The following is a 17,624-nucleotide window of genomic DNA, read 5'->3' as shown; positions in this document are numbered from 1 at the left end:
ACAGTTCCTGAACTCTATTACTGTAGTGGTTAACTCTATTTTCTCACATACTACAGTATTTACTATCCTTTACTCTCACCTTGACTCAGAATCTGACCTCCCACAACCTCACTGCCTTCTAGATCCAACTCACAATCCTTCCCTCCCCAACAAGAGTATTATCTTCTTTCCCTCCTTCCTAAAAAGTGGCTAGTTGGCCAGAAGATCACGGTTAACACTATACCTAGCCAAAGAATCTCCTATCTCTTCTCTGCTACTGTAAATATCATAGAATACTCTCTTGCTATCTTAAACCATTTTGCCTTCCGCCTCCAACTGATCACAAAAAAGAGTAGGTGGAAGTTGTGAACAACAGGGTATGCGAAAGAGACTGCACCACTGAATCTCACAGGTATTCTACCACAGAAGTTTACACCATAAACCTAAGGAGCCAGAACAGATCAATTTAAGAAGCTGAGGCTAACAAGAAGAGTCTCACAAACAGTGGGAAGACAAAAAAAACAATACCCAATGAAAGTAAAGGAGAAAGCCTCAGAAAGAATGCTAAATGAAATAAAGGCAACTCAACTATCAGGTATTGAGTTCAAAGCAATGGTTATAACAAAGCTCAATAAGCTCGCAATGAGCTACCAGAAACTACAGGAGAATTACAATGAACTCACTGCAAACTATATCAACATGAAAAAAGAAATAGAAACTATCAACAAGGGCCAAGAGGAAATGAAGAATACAATATCTGAACTGAAGAACACAACAGAAGGAATCAAAAGCAGGATAGATGAAGCAGAAGAACAGATCAGCCAGCTAGAGGACAAAGTAAAAAAAAAAATATCCACAAAGAGCAAGAAAAGGAAAAGAAGCTCACAAAGAATGAAGGATTAAGAGAAATGTAAGACAATATGAAACATAATAATACACATATAATAGGGATACCAGAAGGAAAAGGAGGGAAAGGGATAGAAAACCTATTTGAAAAAGTAATTATGAAAAACTTCCCTAATTTGAGGAGAGAAAAAGTCAAACAAATCCAGGAAACACAGAGAGTCCCAATCAAGAGGAACCCAAAGAGGCCCACTACAAGACACATCATAATTAATGTGGCAAAATTCCAAGACAGAGATTCTTAAAGGCAGCAAGGGAAAAACAGGAAGTAATCATAGAAGGGAGCCCCCATAAGGTTAGCAGATGACTCCTCAATAGAAATGCCCCAAGCCAGAAGAGAATGGCAAGAAATATTTCAAGTAATGAGAACCAGAGGACTAAAACCAAGGCTACTTTACTCAGCAAGGCCAAATAAGGAGCTTCCCAGACAAAAGAAGTATAAAAGAATACACCTCCATCAAACCAGCTCTGCAAGACATGCTAAAGGGACTACTTTAAGGAAAAGAGAGTGAGAGAGAGGAACACAGGTACAAAAATGACAGTGAATAAGTACCTATAAATAATAACCTTAAATGTAAATGGATTAAATGCTCCAATCAAAAGCCATGGAATAGCTGAATGGATAAGAAAGCATGACCCACACATACGCTGCCTACAAGAGACCCACCTCAGGAAAAAAGATCTACACAGACTAAAAGTGAAGGGGTTAAAACTAATTTTCCAAGCAAATGGACAAGAAAAATAAGCCGGGGTAACAATACTCATATCAGACAAAGTAGATTTCCAAAAAAGGGTCATAAAGAGAGACCCAGAAGGTCACTTCATAATACTCAAGGGAAAAATCCCCCAAGAAGACATAAACATTGTAAATACATATGCACCCAACATAGGAGCATCCAAATACATAAAGAAAATTTTAGAGGACTTCAAGAAAGATATTGACAGCAACACAATTATAGTAGGGGATTTTAACACCCCACTGTTAAAAATGGACACATGTCCCAAACAAATTATCAACAAAGATATTGTGGCATTAAACAATGCCCTAGATGTAATGGACTTAACTGATATATATGGAGCTCTTCATCCTAAAGAAGCTAAATACACATTCTTTTCAAATGCACATGGAACATTTTCAAAGATAGACCACATCATAGGACAGGAAACAAGCCTCAACAAATTGAAGAAATTGAAATCATTGTCACTGACCATAGGGAACTGAGACTGGAAACCAATCTCAAGGGAAAGAAACAAAAACACTCAAAAACATGGAGATTGAATAGCATTGTATTAAACAATGAATGGGTCAGGAGTGTAATTAGGGAAGAAATCAAACAGTTTCTGAAAACAAGTGAAAATGAAATCACAACAACCCAAAATTTATGGGACACAGCAAAGGCAGTTGTGAGAGGGAAGTTCATAGTGATACAGGCCTACCTAAAAAATATAGAAATATTTCAAACAACCTAACTCTATGCCTACAAGAACTCAAGGAACAACAACAAAGACAGCCCAGAGGAAGTAGAAGGAAGGAAATAACCAAGATCAGAGCAGAAGTAAATGACATAGAGACTAAAAGTACAATTCCAATGATCAATGAATCCAGGAGCTGCTTCTCTGAAAAGCTACACAAAATCAACAAGCCTTTAAGCATCAAGAAAAAAAAAGAGAGAGGACTCAAATAAACACAATCAGAAATGAAAGAGGAGAGATTACAACTAATACCACAGAAATTGCTATGTATTGTAAGAAACAATTACTATGGATTGTAAGAAACAATTACTATGAAGAACTGTATGCCAAGAAATTTGAAAACCTAGGTGAAATGGACAAATTTCTAGAAAAATATAATCTTCCAAAACTGAATGAAGAAGAAGCAGAAAGCCTGTAGAGACCAATAACAGCTGACGAAGTTGAAGCAGTAATCAAAAAAGTCCTGACACACAAAAGCCCTGTATTGGACAGTTTCACAGGAGAATTCTACAAAGCATTTAAGGAAGCGCTAACCCCTATCCTTCACAGACTGTTCCAAAAAATTCAAAATGATAGAGACTCCCAAACTCTTTTTATGAAGACAACATCATTCTAATCCCAAAACCAGATAAAGATGCAACAAAGAAAGAGACCTTCAGGCCAATATCACTAATGAACATAGATGCTAAAATCTTTAACAAAATATTGGCAGACCACATCCAACAATACATTAAAAAGATCATACACCATGACCAAGTGGGATTCATCCCAGGGATGCAAGGATGGTTCAACATTCCTAAATCAGTAAATGTAATACACCATATAAACAAAAGCAAAGACAACAAACACAGGATCATGTCAGTAGATGCAGAAAAACCATTTAATAAGAACCATTTTCTACTCCATTTTATGTTTCTGCTCCTTTTGTCAGATATTAATTAACCATAGAAACTTGGGTTTATTTCTGGGCTCTCTGTTTTGTTTTCTTGGTCTATGTGTTTGTTTTTATGCCAGTATCAGGCTGTTTTGATTACAGTGGCCTTGTAATACTGTTTGATATCAGGTATTCTGATACCTACTCCTTTGTTCTCTTTCTCAAAATTACTGCAGATATTTGGGGTTGTTTATGGTTCCATATAAATTTCTGAAATGTGTGTTCAATATCTGTGAATCATGTCATTAGTACTTTAATAGGGATTTTGTTGAATTTATAAATTGCTTTTGGTAGTATGGACATTTTGATGATGTTAATTCTTGCAATCCATGAGCATGGTGCATGGTTGCATTTGTTTGTGTCTCTTAATTTCTTTCTTCAGGGCTGTGTAGTTTTCTGAGTACAGGTCTTTTACCTCGTTGGCTAGGTTTATTCGTAGGTACTTTATTTTTCTTGTTGCCATATCAAATGGGACTTTTTTTTTACTGATTTCCATTTTTGATATTTCATTTCGGGTGCACAAAAATTCTTTGAGTTCTGAATACTTTGTATCCCACTCATTTGCCAAATTCACTCATTAAGTCGAGTAGTTCTGGTGGAATCTATAGATTTTTTTTTTGTATACTATCATGTCACCTGCAAACAATGACAGTTTTGCTTCTTTCTTTTCAGTTTGGATGCCTTTTATTTCCTTTTCTTGTCTTATTGCTGCAGCTAGGACTTCCAATACTATGTTAAATACAAATGGTGAAAGTGAACATTTTTGTCTTGTTCCTGATCTTAGTAGGAAAGTTCTAAGTTTTTACCCATTGAGTATGCTGTTGGCTCTAGGTCTCTCATATATGGCCTTTATTATGTTGAGGAATGCTCTCTCTCTTCCCACTTTGCTAAGTGTTTTTGTCATGAATGGGTGCTGTACCTTATCAAATGGTTTTTCTGCATCCACTGATAGGATCATGTGATTTTTGCCTTTGCCTTTATTTATGTGATATATTACATTTATTGATTTATGAATATTGTACCATCTTGCATTCCTGGGATGAATCCCACTTGATCATGGTGTATGATCTTTTTAATGTATTGCTGGATGTGGTTTGCCAATATTTTGTTGATGATTATAGCATTTATATTCATCAGTGGTATTGGCCTGAAGTTTTCTTTCTTTGTTCTGTCTTCATTTGCTTTCGGTATTAGGATGATGCTGGCTTCATAAAAAGAGTTTGTGAGTCTTCCATCTTACTGAATTTTTTTTAATAATCTGTGAAATATGGGGTTAGCTCATCTTTAAATGCTTTGAAAAATTCTCTTGTGAAACCATCTGGTCCAGGGCTTTTGTTTGTTGGGGGTTTTTTTATTATTGCTTTAATTTCATCAGCTGTTTTGGTCTATTCAGGCTTTGTACTTCTTCTTCATTGAGTTTTGGAAGATTATATTTTTCTAGAAATTTGTCCAGAAGTCTGTTTCCTTTGCCAGATTGGGGAAGTTCTCTTTCGTTATTTGTTCAAGTAAGTTATCAATTTCTTGCTTTTCCTCTTTTCCTTCTGGCACACCTATGATTTGTATGTTGTAATATTTAACATTGTCCTGGATGTTCCTGAGCCTCTCCTCATTTTTTCTGAATTCTTGTTTCTTCATTCTGTTCTGGTTGAATGTTTATTTCTCCCTTCTGCTCCAAAACGCTGATTTGAGTCCCGTTTTCCTTCCGTCCAGTGTTGGTTCCCCATACATTTTTCTTTATTTCATTTTACATAGCCTTTACTTTTTCTTTTATTTTGTGACCATACTGAACCATTTCTTTGACCATTCTGATTACAAGGGTTTTTTTGTTTTTTAAATATTTTATTTATTGTGCTATTACAGTTGTCCCACTTTCCCCCTTTATTCCCCTCTGCCCTGTACCACCCCCCTCCCACCAGCATTCCCCCACCTTAGTTCACGTTCATGGGTCATTGATACAAGTTCTTTGGCCTCTCCATTCCCCATACTATTCTTAACCTCCCCCTGTCTATTTTGTAGCTATCATTTGTGCTTCTTATTCCCTGTATGTTTTCCCCCATTCTCTCCTTCCTCCTCCCCACTGATAATCCTCCATGTGATCTTCATTTCTGTGATTCTGTTTCTATTCTACTTGTTTGCTTAGTTTGTTTTTGTTTTTTCAGGTTTTGTTGTTGATAGTTATGAATTTATTGTAATTTTACTGTTCTTGGTTTTTGATCTTCTTCTTTTCCTTACATAAGTCCCTTTAACATTTCATATAATATGGGTTTGGTAATGATGAACTCCTTTAGCTTGACCTTATCTGGGAAACACTCTACCTACCCTGCCATTCTGAATGACAGCTTTGCTGGATAGAGTAATTTTGGATCTAGGTCTTTGCCTTTAATGATTTTGAATACTACTTTCCAGTCCCTGCTTGCCTGCAAGGTTTCTTTTGAGAAATCAGCTGATAGTCTAATGGGAACTCCTTTGTAGGTAACTGTCTCCTTTTCTCTTGCTGCTTTTAAGATTTTTCTTATCTTTAATCTTGGCTAATATAATTATGATGTGCCTTGGTGTGTGCTTCCTTGGATGCAACTGTTTGGGGACTCTCTGAGCTTTCTGGACTTCCTGGAAGTCTATTTCCTTTGCCAGATTAGGGAAGTTCTCCATTATGTTTTCAAATAAGTTTTTAATTTCTTGCTCTTCTTTTTCTCTTTATGGCACCCCTATGATTAGATTTTTGGAATGTTTAAGGTTGTCTTGGAGGTTCCCAAGCTTCTCATTTTTCTGACTTCTTGTTTCTTCATTCTGTTCTGGTTGAATGTTTATTTCTTCCCTCTGCTCCTAACTGTTGATATGAGTCCTAGTTTCCTTCCCATCACTGTTGGTTCCTGTGCATCTTCTTTTATTTCACTTTTCATAGCCTTCACTTTTTCCTCTATTTTACAACCATACTCAACCAATTCTTTGGGCATCCTGATTACCAGAGTTTTGAACTCTGCCCGTGATAGGTTGGCTACCTTCTCATCACTTAGTTGTATTTTTTTTCTTGAGCTTTGATCTGTTCTTTCATTTGGGCCATTTTTTCTTTGTCTTGGTATGTCTGTTACTTAGTAACAGGCATTAGGTTATTCACCAGGACAGGGTAACCCATGTGGCTGTGTTGTGATGCTGTATGTGGGAGAGAGGTCCAAGAGGGAACAATGCCACTTGCTCTACTCTCAGCCAGCTTTCAGTCACTTCCTCTGCTATGCACAGGCAAATTGGGCCCTTCTGGTGCTGATTCCAGAGTGGGTAGGTTTGTGTATATTCTAGGGCCATGTGGGTCTCTTCAATGATCTCTCCTGTGAGGATGGCAGTTTCTCCTGCCTCTGCAACACACACAGGTTTTTTTCAGTGAGAGGTTTGAGGCTTTATTTCCCCATGCTGGAACCCTGGATTGCAAAATCTGTCTCGTTCCTCACTTGTGCCTCCCAGTTTACATGCAAGTGAGGGATTGCCTGCTCCACCAGCCTCTACCTTGCTGTGAGTCCTTTCTACCATGGTTTCCTGTTTCTCCCCCTTCCTACTGATCTGGAGGAATGTTTCTTTTTTAACTGTTTGTTTGCCAGACTTTCAAACTGTGTGATTTTTGGGTAGTTCTCATTATTTTTTGGTTTTAAATTTATTGTTCTTTTTTTGGTTGTGTGAGGAGGCACAGTGTATCTATCTATGCCTCTGTCTCAGTCAGAAGTTTTTCTTTGATTACCAGTGTTTTGAATTCCATCTGATAAGTTGGCTATCTCTTCATTGGTTAGTTCTTTTCCTGGAGTTTTGATCTGTTCTATCATTGGGGCCATATTTCTTTGTCTTGGCACACCTTTTTTGTTGTAAGAGTCAGAGCCTTAGGTATTTGCCAGGGCAGGACCACCCACTTTGCTGTGTGCGTTGTGGTGCTGTATGTGAGAGAAGGATCAAAGAGGGAACAGTACCTCTTGATGGGCTCACCTCTAGCTTTCAGTCTTTTCCCCCACTATCCACAAGCATATTGGGCCCTCTGGTGCTGATTCCTGGGTAGGTGCATTTGTGCACGTTCTAGGACCCTGTGGGTCTCTCCAATGAACTCTCCTGTGAGGCTGGGAGTTTCTCTCACTGCCACAAACCCCACAGGTTTTTACAGCCAAAGATTTTGAGGCTTTATAACACTGGAACCCTGGGTTGCACAGTGTTTCTCACTCCCCAGTTGTTCTTCCTGGTTTATATGCATGTAAATGTGGGACCAGCAGCTGCCACCCTGCCTGCTTGCCTCCTTGCCCTGTGTCCTCTCTGCCTGATTGCCTGTCTCTGACCCTCCTACCAGTCTGGATGAATGTTTCTTTTTTTAACTCCTTGATTGTCAGACTTCCATACAGTTTGATTTTTTTGGCAGTTCTGGTTATTTTTTTATTTTTAAATTTGTTGTTGTTGTTCTTTTGTTTGTACAAGGAGACAAAGTGTATCTACCCATGCCTCCATCCTGGCCAGAAGTCTCAGCCTTCCTGTGTCGAACCTTCCCTGCAGTGGTCAAATCTGAATCTGCATGAACCTGGTGAACACTACAGTCTCCATCCTGGGGGCTCTTTGAGATCCTACTCTAACTCAAGAACCGCCTGAGGCTCTTTCAATGCCTGAGCCTTAAAGGCAGCTAGCAGGCACTGACCAATTTTAGGGCTCCCTATGCCTTTTACTAAGTGGCCCCAGGCCCAGGACTGGTGGCAGTCAACCTAGATTTGCAGTGTGGCCTCTACGATATGCCTCCAGGGTCAGCATAGGATGCTACCAACTGCAGATTACTTTGTAGACACTATCAGGTAGCCCTGGGTTGGTCGCAGGCAGTGACTCTATTTAGGCTTCACTGCAGACCCTGCAAATAGGCTCTAAAACCTACACATCCAGTGGATAGCTTCATATCACAACAAAGAAGCATCCAATTAGCTCCAAAATCAGTACACCCAAAGGATTGTCTTGGCAGGTACCAGAGCCCACTAGGGCAAATTCTGCTCTGTGGTGTCAGCCCCCACATAGTAATTTGTTTGCTATGGTTGGTGCCAATTTAATCCCACCCACTGACATATCTATAGCAATCAAGGCTCAACTGTAACAGGAGGCCACACACAGTCCACACAAGGTACACTTCTGAAGCACTTACCCTGGGTCATCAGGGAGACTTTGCCACTGGGTTTCACAGCATGCCCTGTTATAAGGCCACGCTGTTAAGACTAGGAGACATAGCAGATCTTGTTAATACATAAAAACAAACACAGAAAGGTTGCCCAAATGAGAATAAGAAACAGGTCCCAAATGAAAGACTAGGAGAAAACTTCAGGAAAAGAACTAAATTAAATGAAGGCAAACAATCTAATGGAAGCAGAATTTCAGCCACCGATTATAAGAATGCCCAAGGGACTTGGTGAGAACTTCAATAAAATGTAAGCATAAAAAGGACATAGAAACCATTAAAAAGAACCAGTGAGAGATGAAGAGCACAATAACTGAAATGAACAATGAAGGAATCAACATCAGATTAGATGAGACAGAGGATCAAATTAGAAATTTAGAAGACGAGGTAGCAGAAAACATCCAATAAAAACAGCAAAAAAAAAGAATTTTAAAAAATGAGGATAGTTTTTGGGACCTCTGGGACATAAACAACATTTGCATCATACGGTCACCAGGAAGAAAAGAGAGAAATCAATGAATTGTGATCCTATTTCAGGAAATAGTGACTGATAGTCCATATGATGACTTCCGCCAAGATGGAGGCGTAGGTGGAAACATTGTACCTTCTCGCACAACCAAGTTTAAAGACAACAAAATTTTAGTAACAGAAAACACAGCCAAAAAACAGAAAATTGAACTATATGGAAGTCTGACAACGAATTCTTCAGCCAGACTGGTAAGAGGGGTGAAGCCAGCAACTGGCAGAGCGGGGTTGCGCAGGAAAACTTGGCCAGACTGACCCAGGCGCTTGGACAGGTGGCAGTTGGCGGATCCCAGGCGTGGGGTTGCGATGGGCGGACCCAGTGAGGGTGCAAGTCGGCCAGCTGACCACAGTCACACATTTGCGCGCAGATAAACCAGCAAAGGAGTGAGCAGTGAGACAGACTACACAGGCCCCAGTGGCGGGAAGCAGCAGAGGGGACTGCTATTGCCCCTCTTTGACCCAGCCCCCACATACAGCATCACAACCCAGTGACCTGGGTGCCCTGCCCTGGTGAACACCTAGGGCTCTGCTCCTTTAGGTAACAGGCACGAACAGACCAAAACATGACTCAAGAATAACAGCTCAAAGCCCCAGAGCCCATAACTCTAAGCGATGAAGAAATAGCAAAACTTTCAGATGCACAGTTCAAAACACTGGTGATCAGGATGCTCACAGAACTGGTTGATTATAGTCACAAATTAGAGGAACATATGAAGGCTAAACTAATTGAAATGCAGGGAAATGCACAGGAAAGCAATAGTGATGGAAAGGAAACTGGGACTCAAATCAAAGGAGTGGACCACTAGGAAGAAAAAAATGACCAAACAGAAAAGGATGATTAGGAACCTCCAGGATATCTTTAAACACTCCAACATCCAAATTATAGGGGTACCAGAAGGGGAAGAGGAACAGCCACCAGTGGAAAACTTATTTGAACAAATAATAAAGGAGAATTTCCCCAATCTGGCAAAGGAACTCGACTTCCAGGAAATCCAGGAAGCTCAGAGAGTCCCAAAGAAGTTGGACCAAAGAAGGAACACACGAAGGTACATCATAATTACATTAGCCAAGATTAAAATGAAGGAGAGAATCCTAGAAGCAGCAAGAGATAAGGGAACAGTCTCCTACAAAGGAGTTCCCATCAGACTGTCAGCTGATTTCTCAAAAGAGACCCTCCAGGCAAGAAGAGGCTGGAAAGAGGTATTCCAAGTCATGAAATCCAAAGATCTGCATCCAGGATTGCTCTATCCAGCAAAGCTTTCATTTAGAATGGAAGGACAGATAAAGTGCTTCTCAGATAAGATCAAATTCAAGGAGTTCATCATCACCAGGCCCTTACTATATAAAGTGTTAAAGGGACTTATCTAAGAAAAAGAAGATTAAAAAGATGAACAGTGAAAGGACAGCAAACTCACAGTTATTAACAACCACACCTAAAACAAAAGCAAACTAAGTGGACAGCTAGACCAGGAGTGGAAACATAGAAATGAAGATCTCCTGGAGGGTTAGCAACAGGGGAATGGGAGGAGGAGAAGGGGGGAGAAGGTACAGAGAATAAGTAGCATAGATGGTAGGTAGAAAATAGATAGGGGGAGGGCAAGAATAGTATGGGATATATAGAATCTAAAGAACTTGAGACACGTGGTCATAAACTAAAGGGGGGAATGGTGGGGGTGGAAGGGTGTAGAGTGGAGGGGAATAAAGGGGGGAATAGAACAACTGTAATGGCATAATCAATAAAATTTTAAAAAAAATAAATAATGACTGAAAACTTCCCTAACCTGCAAAGGAAAAGGACATAAAATTCCAAGAAGCGCAGAGAGTCCCAAACAAGATGAACTCAAAGAGGCCCATACCAAGACACATCATAATTACAATGGCAAAGGGTAAACACAAAGAGAGAATCTTAAAAGCAGCAAGAGAAAAACAGTTAATTACCTACAAAGAAGCTCCCATTACACTGTCAGCTAATTTCTCAACAAGATTTTTAGGCCAGAAAGGATTGGAACGAAATATTCAAAGTGATAAAATGCAAGGACCTACAACCAAGACTAGTCTACCCTGAAGGGATAGCATTTATTTATTTATTTTTCAGAGCTTGAATGACTTTACTGAGAGCAGCTTTAGTGCATCAAAAGGATGCTTAGCTTTTCTCCATTGCTGGCAGGTCACAGCTGGTGGTCCCCTTACTGGCACTACTTGGTAAGCCAGACTGCAATGATCACAATAGCCACAAGTAGCAATAAAATCACCATTAGCATCCCACAAGATGCTGACTTTCTGTGTACCATATTCACAAGAATGATTTCAGTGCGAAGTTTCTCATATGTGTTCTCCACTAAGTTGGCAAGTCATCAGTTATCTCATTTTGTTCATCCAGCTCATTCCCAATCTCTTACTCTATTTGCTTTTGGTGACTGATGATAGAAGACAGGGCATAAAGGCCTGTGTCCTATTCTTGGATGATTTTCTACTGCTGTTGCTGGATTTCATCAAACCCTAAGCCTCTGGTCTCCTCTGGCTCCTCAAAGAGCATAGGGTTTGGGAGACCTCACTTAGCTGCTTCTGTCCCCAGGCTGGACCTGATGAGATCTGGTTTTGTACCCTCACTCTTAAAGGATGCCAGAAGAAGTGTCTCTCGAGTTACAAGATCATCCAATAGCTTCTGTCTTTGGCTCCCTTCAAGTTGGGTTATCTGATGTTTTCACACAGCTCTTAGCAATAAGTCCTTCAAAAGGGTGATCTTTTCCTTCAGATTCTGCGACAACGCTCTGATTGTCATGGTAAGCTTGGCTGTATTTTCACCATTTCTTTCATACTGGTTTTGTTGTCGAATTTTGTCAGCAATCTCTCATGCAGTTTGGCAAGTGGAATTGTATGTGGAGAACCAGGCACCTAGAGCTGTAGTGCAGTCTCTTAAAAATGGCATTTAATATTGAATTAGAATTAAAGAGCTTCCCAGACAAGAAAAAGCTAAAGGAGTTATCACCAACAAATTGGTGTTAAAAGAAATGTTAAAGGAACCTCTTTAAAAAGAATAGGGGTAAAAGAATATAAATTTGAATAATGAAATGACAGTATATTATCTTAATATTCATTTTAAATGTAAATTAGTTAAATGATCCAATCAAAAGACATAGTAGTGATGAATGAATAAGAAGACAAGACCCATACATACACTGTCTATAAGATACTAACTCAGATCAATAGATTCACAGACTGAAAGTAAAGGGTGGAACAAGATACTTCATGAAAATGGAAGTAAAAAGCTGGGATAGCAATATTCATATCAGACAAAATAGACTTCAAAACAAAGGCTATAATAAAAGACAAAGAAGGGCATTACATAACTAAAAAAAAAGATTTATCCAACAAAATGACGTAACCGTTGTAAACATTTATGCACCCCAAATAAGAGCACCTAAATACATAAAGCAAGTATTGATGGACAAAAGGGAGAGATTGACAGTAATAGTCATAGTAGGAGATTTTAACACCCCATTGACATCAGTGGATATATCTTCTAGATGAAAAATCAACAAGGAAACAGTGGCCTTAAATGACACACTAGATCAGATGTATTTAATTGATATTTTGACAGCATTTCAACCAAAGTAACAAAATATACATTTATTTCAAGTGTACATGGAACACTTTGTAGGATAAACCACATTAGGACACAGACCAAGTCTCAATAAATTTAAGAAGATTGGAATTATGTTAAGCATTATCTCCAGCCACAATGGTATGAAATGAGAAATTAATTACAACAAAGAAACTAAAAAACACACAAACACATGAAGGCTAAATAACATGTTACTAAACAATGTATGGGTTAGCAATGAGATCAAGGAAGAAATCAAGTTACCTTGAGACAAATAAAAATAAACACAAACCAACCCAAAATCTAGAAAACACAGTGAACAGTGAAAACAGGCCTAAGAGGGAAATTCATAGCAATACAGTCCTACATTAAGAAGCAAGAAAAACCTTAAATAACAATCTAACCTTACACCTAAAAGAACTAGAAAAATAACAACAAACAAAGGCCAAAGTGAGTAGAAGGAAGGAAATAATAAAAATCAGAGCATAAATAAACACAATAGAGTCTAATAACAACAGTACAGGAGATCAGTAAAACCAAGAGCTTATTCCTCAAGAAGATAAACCTTTAACCAGATTCATCAATAAAAAAAGAGACAGGACACACTAAATTACTCAGAAATAAAGGAGGAGTAGCAACAACTGACACCACAGAAATACAAAAAATTATGAGAAAATATTACACATAACCATATGCAACAAATTAGACAATCTGGAACAAATGTATAAATTTGTAGAAACATATCATCTTTCAAAACTGAATATAGAAGAAGTAGAATTTCTGAACAGACTGATTATAAGTGTAAAATTAAAGTGGTAATCAAAACACTTCCAGAAAAAATAAATTCCTGGACTAGAAGACTTTATAGGTAAATTTTATGAAACATTCAAAGAAGAACTAACACCCGTCTTTTTCAAACTATTCCCAAAAAATTCAAGAGGGGAAAGAACTCCCAAGCTCATCTTAAGAGGAAAGCATTATCCTAATACCAAAACCAGACAACAACAGTATAAAAAAGAAAAATTATAGACCAATATCCCTAATAAACATCGATGCAAAACTCTTTAAAATATTACCAAATCAAATTCAGCAATAAATTAAAAAGATTATAACCATGATCAAGTGGGGTTTATTCTTGGGATGTAGGGTTGGCACAATATCCATAAATCAATTAACATGATACATATACCACATAAAAAAGAAGGATAAAAATTATGATCATATCAATAGATGAAGAAAAAGCATTTGACAAAATACAGCACCTATTTATAATAAATACCCACAAAGTGATTGTAGAGGAAACATACCTCATCATAATAAAGGACACATATGACAAGCTCACAGCCAACAACATAACGGGAAAACTAAAAATATTTCCTTAAAGTCAGAACTAAGACAGGGATATCTGCTTTTACCACTCTTATTCAACATAGTACTGGAAGTCCTAGCCACAGCAACTAGACAAGAAGAAATAAAAGGTGTCTAGATTGTAAAGGAAGAAGTAAAACAGAACATATTTGCAAATTATGTGATAGTTTATATAGAAAACCCTAAGGATTCCACCAAAAAACTTCTAGAACTGATCAATGAACCAGCATAGTAGCAGGATACAATCAGCTGAATTTTTATACACCAATAATGAAATATCAGAAAAAGAAACTAAGAAAACAATCCATTTACAATTATATTAAAAAATAAAATACCTAGGAATGAATTTAGCCAAAGATGCAAAAGAACTGTACTGGGAAAATTGTAAGATCCTGAAGAAAGACATTGAAGAAAATACAAATAAGTGGAAGCATACACCATGTTCATGGGTAGGAAGAATTAATGTCATGTCTATACTACCCAAAGCAATTTATAGATTCAATGCAATTCCTAACAAAATGACCATGGCATTTTTACAAAGGACAAAGTTGGAGGAATCACAGTACCTGATATGAAGCTATACTATAAGTTTATAGTAGTCAAAACAGCATGGTTCTGGCCTAAAAAACAGGCAGATAAATCGAGCAAACATAATAGAGACCCCAGAAATAAACCTATGCCTATGTGGTCAATTAATATTTGACAAAAGAGACAAAAACATACAATGGGGTAAATATGGTCTATTCAATAAATAATGCTGGGAAAATTGAACAGATGAATCTAGACCACCTTTTACATCATATATAAGAATAAGCTCAAAATGGATTAAAGATTTAAAGGTAAGAATGGAAATCTTTAAACTCCTAGAAGAAAACATAGACAGTAAAATTTGTATTTGTCTTTGCAATATTTTTTATGATATATCTCTTTGGGTAAGGGAAACAAAAAATAAACAGATGGGACTACATCAAACTAAAAAGGGTTTGCATGGCAAAGGAAATCATCAACAAATGAAAATACAACATATTCAATTGATGAAGATATTCACCAGTGATACATCTGATAAGGGCTTAATATCCAAAATTTATAAGAAGTCCTACTATATAACATCCCCCAAAAATAAAAAACCCAATTAAAAAAATGGGCAGACCACCTGAATAGACACTTCTCCAAGGAAGACATATGTGTGGCCAATAGACACAGCAAAAGATGCTCAACATCACTAATTGTCAGAGAAATGAAAATTAAAACCACAATGAGATATCACTTCACACCTGTCAGAATGACTGTTATCAGTAAATAAACAAATGAAAAGTGTTGGTGAGGATGTGGAGAAAGGAAACCCTTGTGCACTGTTGGTGGGAATGAAGACTGGTACAGCCACTATGGAAAACAGTATGGAAGTTCCCCCCAAAATGAAAAAAATGGAACTGCCTATGACTCAGAAATTCCACTTCTGGGGATTTATCTGAAGAAATCCAAAATACTAATTCAAAAGAATATATGTACCCCTGTGTTCATTGCAGCATTATTAATGATAGTCAAGTTATGGAAGCAACCCAAGTGCCTATCAGTAAGTGACTGGATAAGGAAGATGGGATATATACATACACACACACAAATATATATATACATACATACATTGGAATATTTTAGGCCATTAAAAGAATGCAATCTTACCATTATGACAATATAGATGGACCTAGAGGGTATTGTGCTAAGTGAAATAGGTCAGAGAAAAAGAAATACCATATGATTCCATTTACATGTGAAATTTAAAGAACAAACTAAGTAAACAACCAAACAGAAATAGACTCAGATACAGAGAACAAACTGATGATTGCCAGATGGGAGGAGAGTTGACAGGGGACTGAGTGAAAAAAGAGGATGAGATTAAAAAGTACAATTTGATAGTTACAAAATAGTCATGGGGTTATAAAGCACAGCATAAGGAATAAAATCAGTAATATTGTGGTAACTATGTATGTACCAAGTAGATACTAGACTTATTGGGCAGATCTTTGTAAATTATATAAATGTCTAACCACTATACTGCTGTACATCTGAATCTGATATAAAAATTATTGGATGTCAACTGTAATTTAAGAAGTAAAAATAGAAAAAATAAAATGAGACAATTCTATGTAGTATATATTTTACCACTATTTAAAATATGTTTTTAAATATAAAAGACTTTGTTGAAGATGCAATTCATTTAACATTCCTCTCCAAATCTTTCTCAGTATTTGATTTATTTTCGATTGCAAAATTCTGAACATTGTCCCTGGAACAAGGAGTTTCTTGACTTGCCACCTTATTTGAGACCCCATGATTTTGTTCCAGCAAAAAGTGACTTGAGTACATTTGAAGGCAATGTTTTGATGCCCACCCATTCTACCTTCTCTTGACCTCTTTTAGCGATACAAAAAATTGTAATCTTCTAGTAGAGATTTATCAAGGCACAATTTAGAAGCCAAGATTTACATAACTAAGGACAAGAGAGAACACATAATCCCAAAATGACTGTCTTTCATGGCAGAGAAAACTGAAGTCCAAAGAGGTAAAATAATGAAAATGTGTATAAAGCATTTAGCATAGGACTAGCTCTTGGTAGTCACTCAACAAATGATTCATGGTTCTAAGTACTGTTATTGTCCACTGTTGCTTTATTATTGAGGAGCTGAATTCTAAGTAGAGCCAGTTAACTAGCTGTGTGGCTTTGAATTAATCAGTCATTCTCAGCAAATTTTTGCTTTGTCCTAAGTTCAACAATGAAATGAAATAATGCATATAAAATGTTGTTGCAGTATTTGCCACGCAAGAAACTCTCAGCAAATGTTGGCTATAGCTAAGGTACAGATACAGGCAAGCTCTTCTTGTGTTGTGACCCGAGGAAATCAAGACCCAGTTTCCATATGTAACAAGTGCTACACAACTCCAATCTCCTTGTCCTCAGTAAAAGCTGAAGGAATAGATGAGGCAGGACCCTTTTCACTGCATCATAGAGAGTGGGACTATTCCAGAAAGTTTCAAACCTGGAATTCTGTTTATGTGTAGATGTTATGACTGCTGAAGAGCAGCAAGCTATTGCTTTCAGCTTTTCTAAAGCAAAGGGTGAGTAAAGAGTTTGTGGGAATTAGAAAGTGTTCTCAGGGAACCAAAATGCAGATTTTTGTCCACAACTACTGCTATTCAGGGGTTTGCATCACTTATTGGGCTTTTTTCTCCTCCCAGTTTTGTGAAAATTACACAGATCCTAGTTGCCTGACTACTGGCTTCAAAATAACATAATGTTCAGGTATCAGACTTATTTATTCCTCAGGAATAGTGGATTATTAGAAATTGGTGTTTTAGAAGAAATACAAGAGAACTTGGAAACACAATAGAAATTGTTTTTTTTGAGAAGAAAATTTTTAGAAAAGTTTAAAAGTGTACAAAAGCTTCAAATCTGATTTGCAACAAGATATAGATACTTAAATTAACATGTACTTTTTGATGCTCTGCTTGGCCTGTTTTTTGTCGTGCATATAAAATATTTAGAGAATAATGAATGCTTCTGGTATATTTCAAATTAGTATTTAATAATAATTATGATGATAACAACTAATATTTAATGGCAACTTAAAATATTCCAGGTATTGTACGAAGTACTTTACTGCATT

The 17,624-nt window shown here is 37.4% G+C and overlaps 1 protein-coding gene and 1 pseudogene across 1 annotated transcript in view; one reads left to right on the top strand and one right to left on the bottom strand.

Annotated features, from left to right (window-relative positions):
* The window catches only part of GXYLT2 (glucoside xylosyltransferase 2), a 161,722-nt gene that overhangs the window by 9,456 nt on the left and 134,642 nt on the right, over positions 1-17,624 (top strand). The gene's annotated exons all lie outside the window — the stretch shown is intronic.
* LOC119052846 (syntaxin-8-like) lies at positions 11,186-11,919 on the bottom strand (annotated as a pseudogene).

The sequence above is a fragment of the Artibeus jamaicensis genome, unplaced genomic scaffold (genome assembly GCF_021234435.1).
Source record: "Artibeus jamaicensis isolate MK-2021 breed Jamaican fruit bat unplaced genomic scaffold, CSHL_Jam_final contig_886, whole genome shotgun sequence".
NCBI lineage: Eukaryota > Metazoa > Chordata > Mammalia > Chiroptera > Phyllostomidae > Artibeus > Artibeus jamaicensis.
This window is presented reverse-complemented; position numbering and strand designations above follow the sequence as displayed.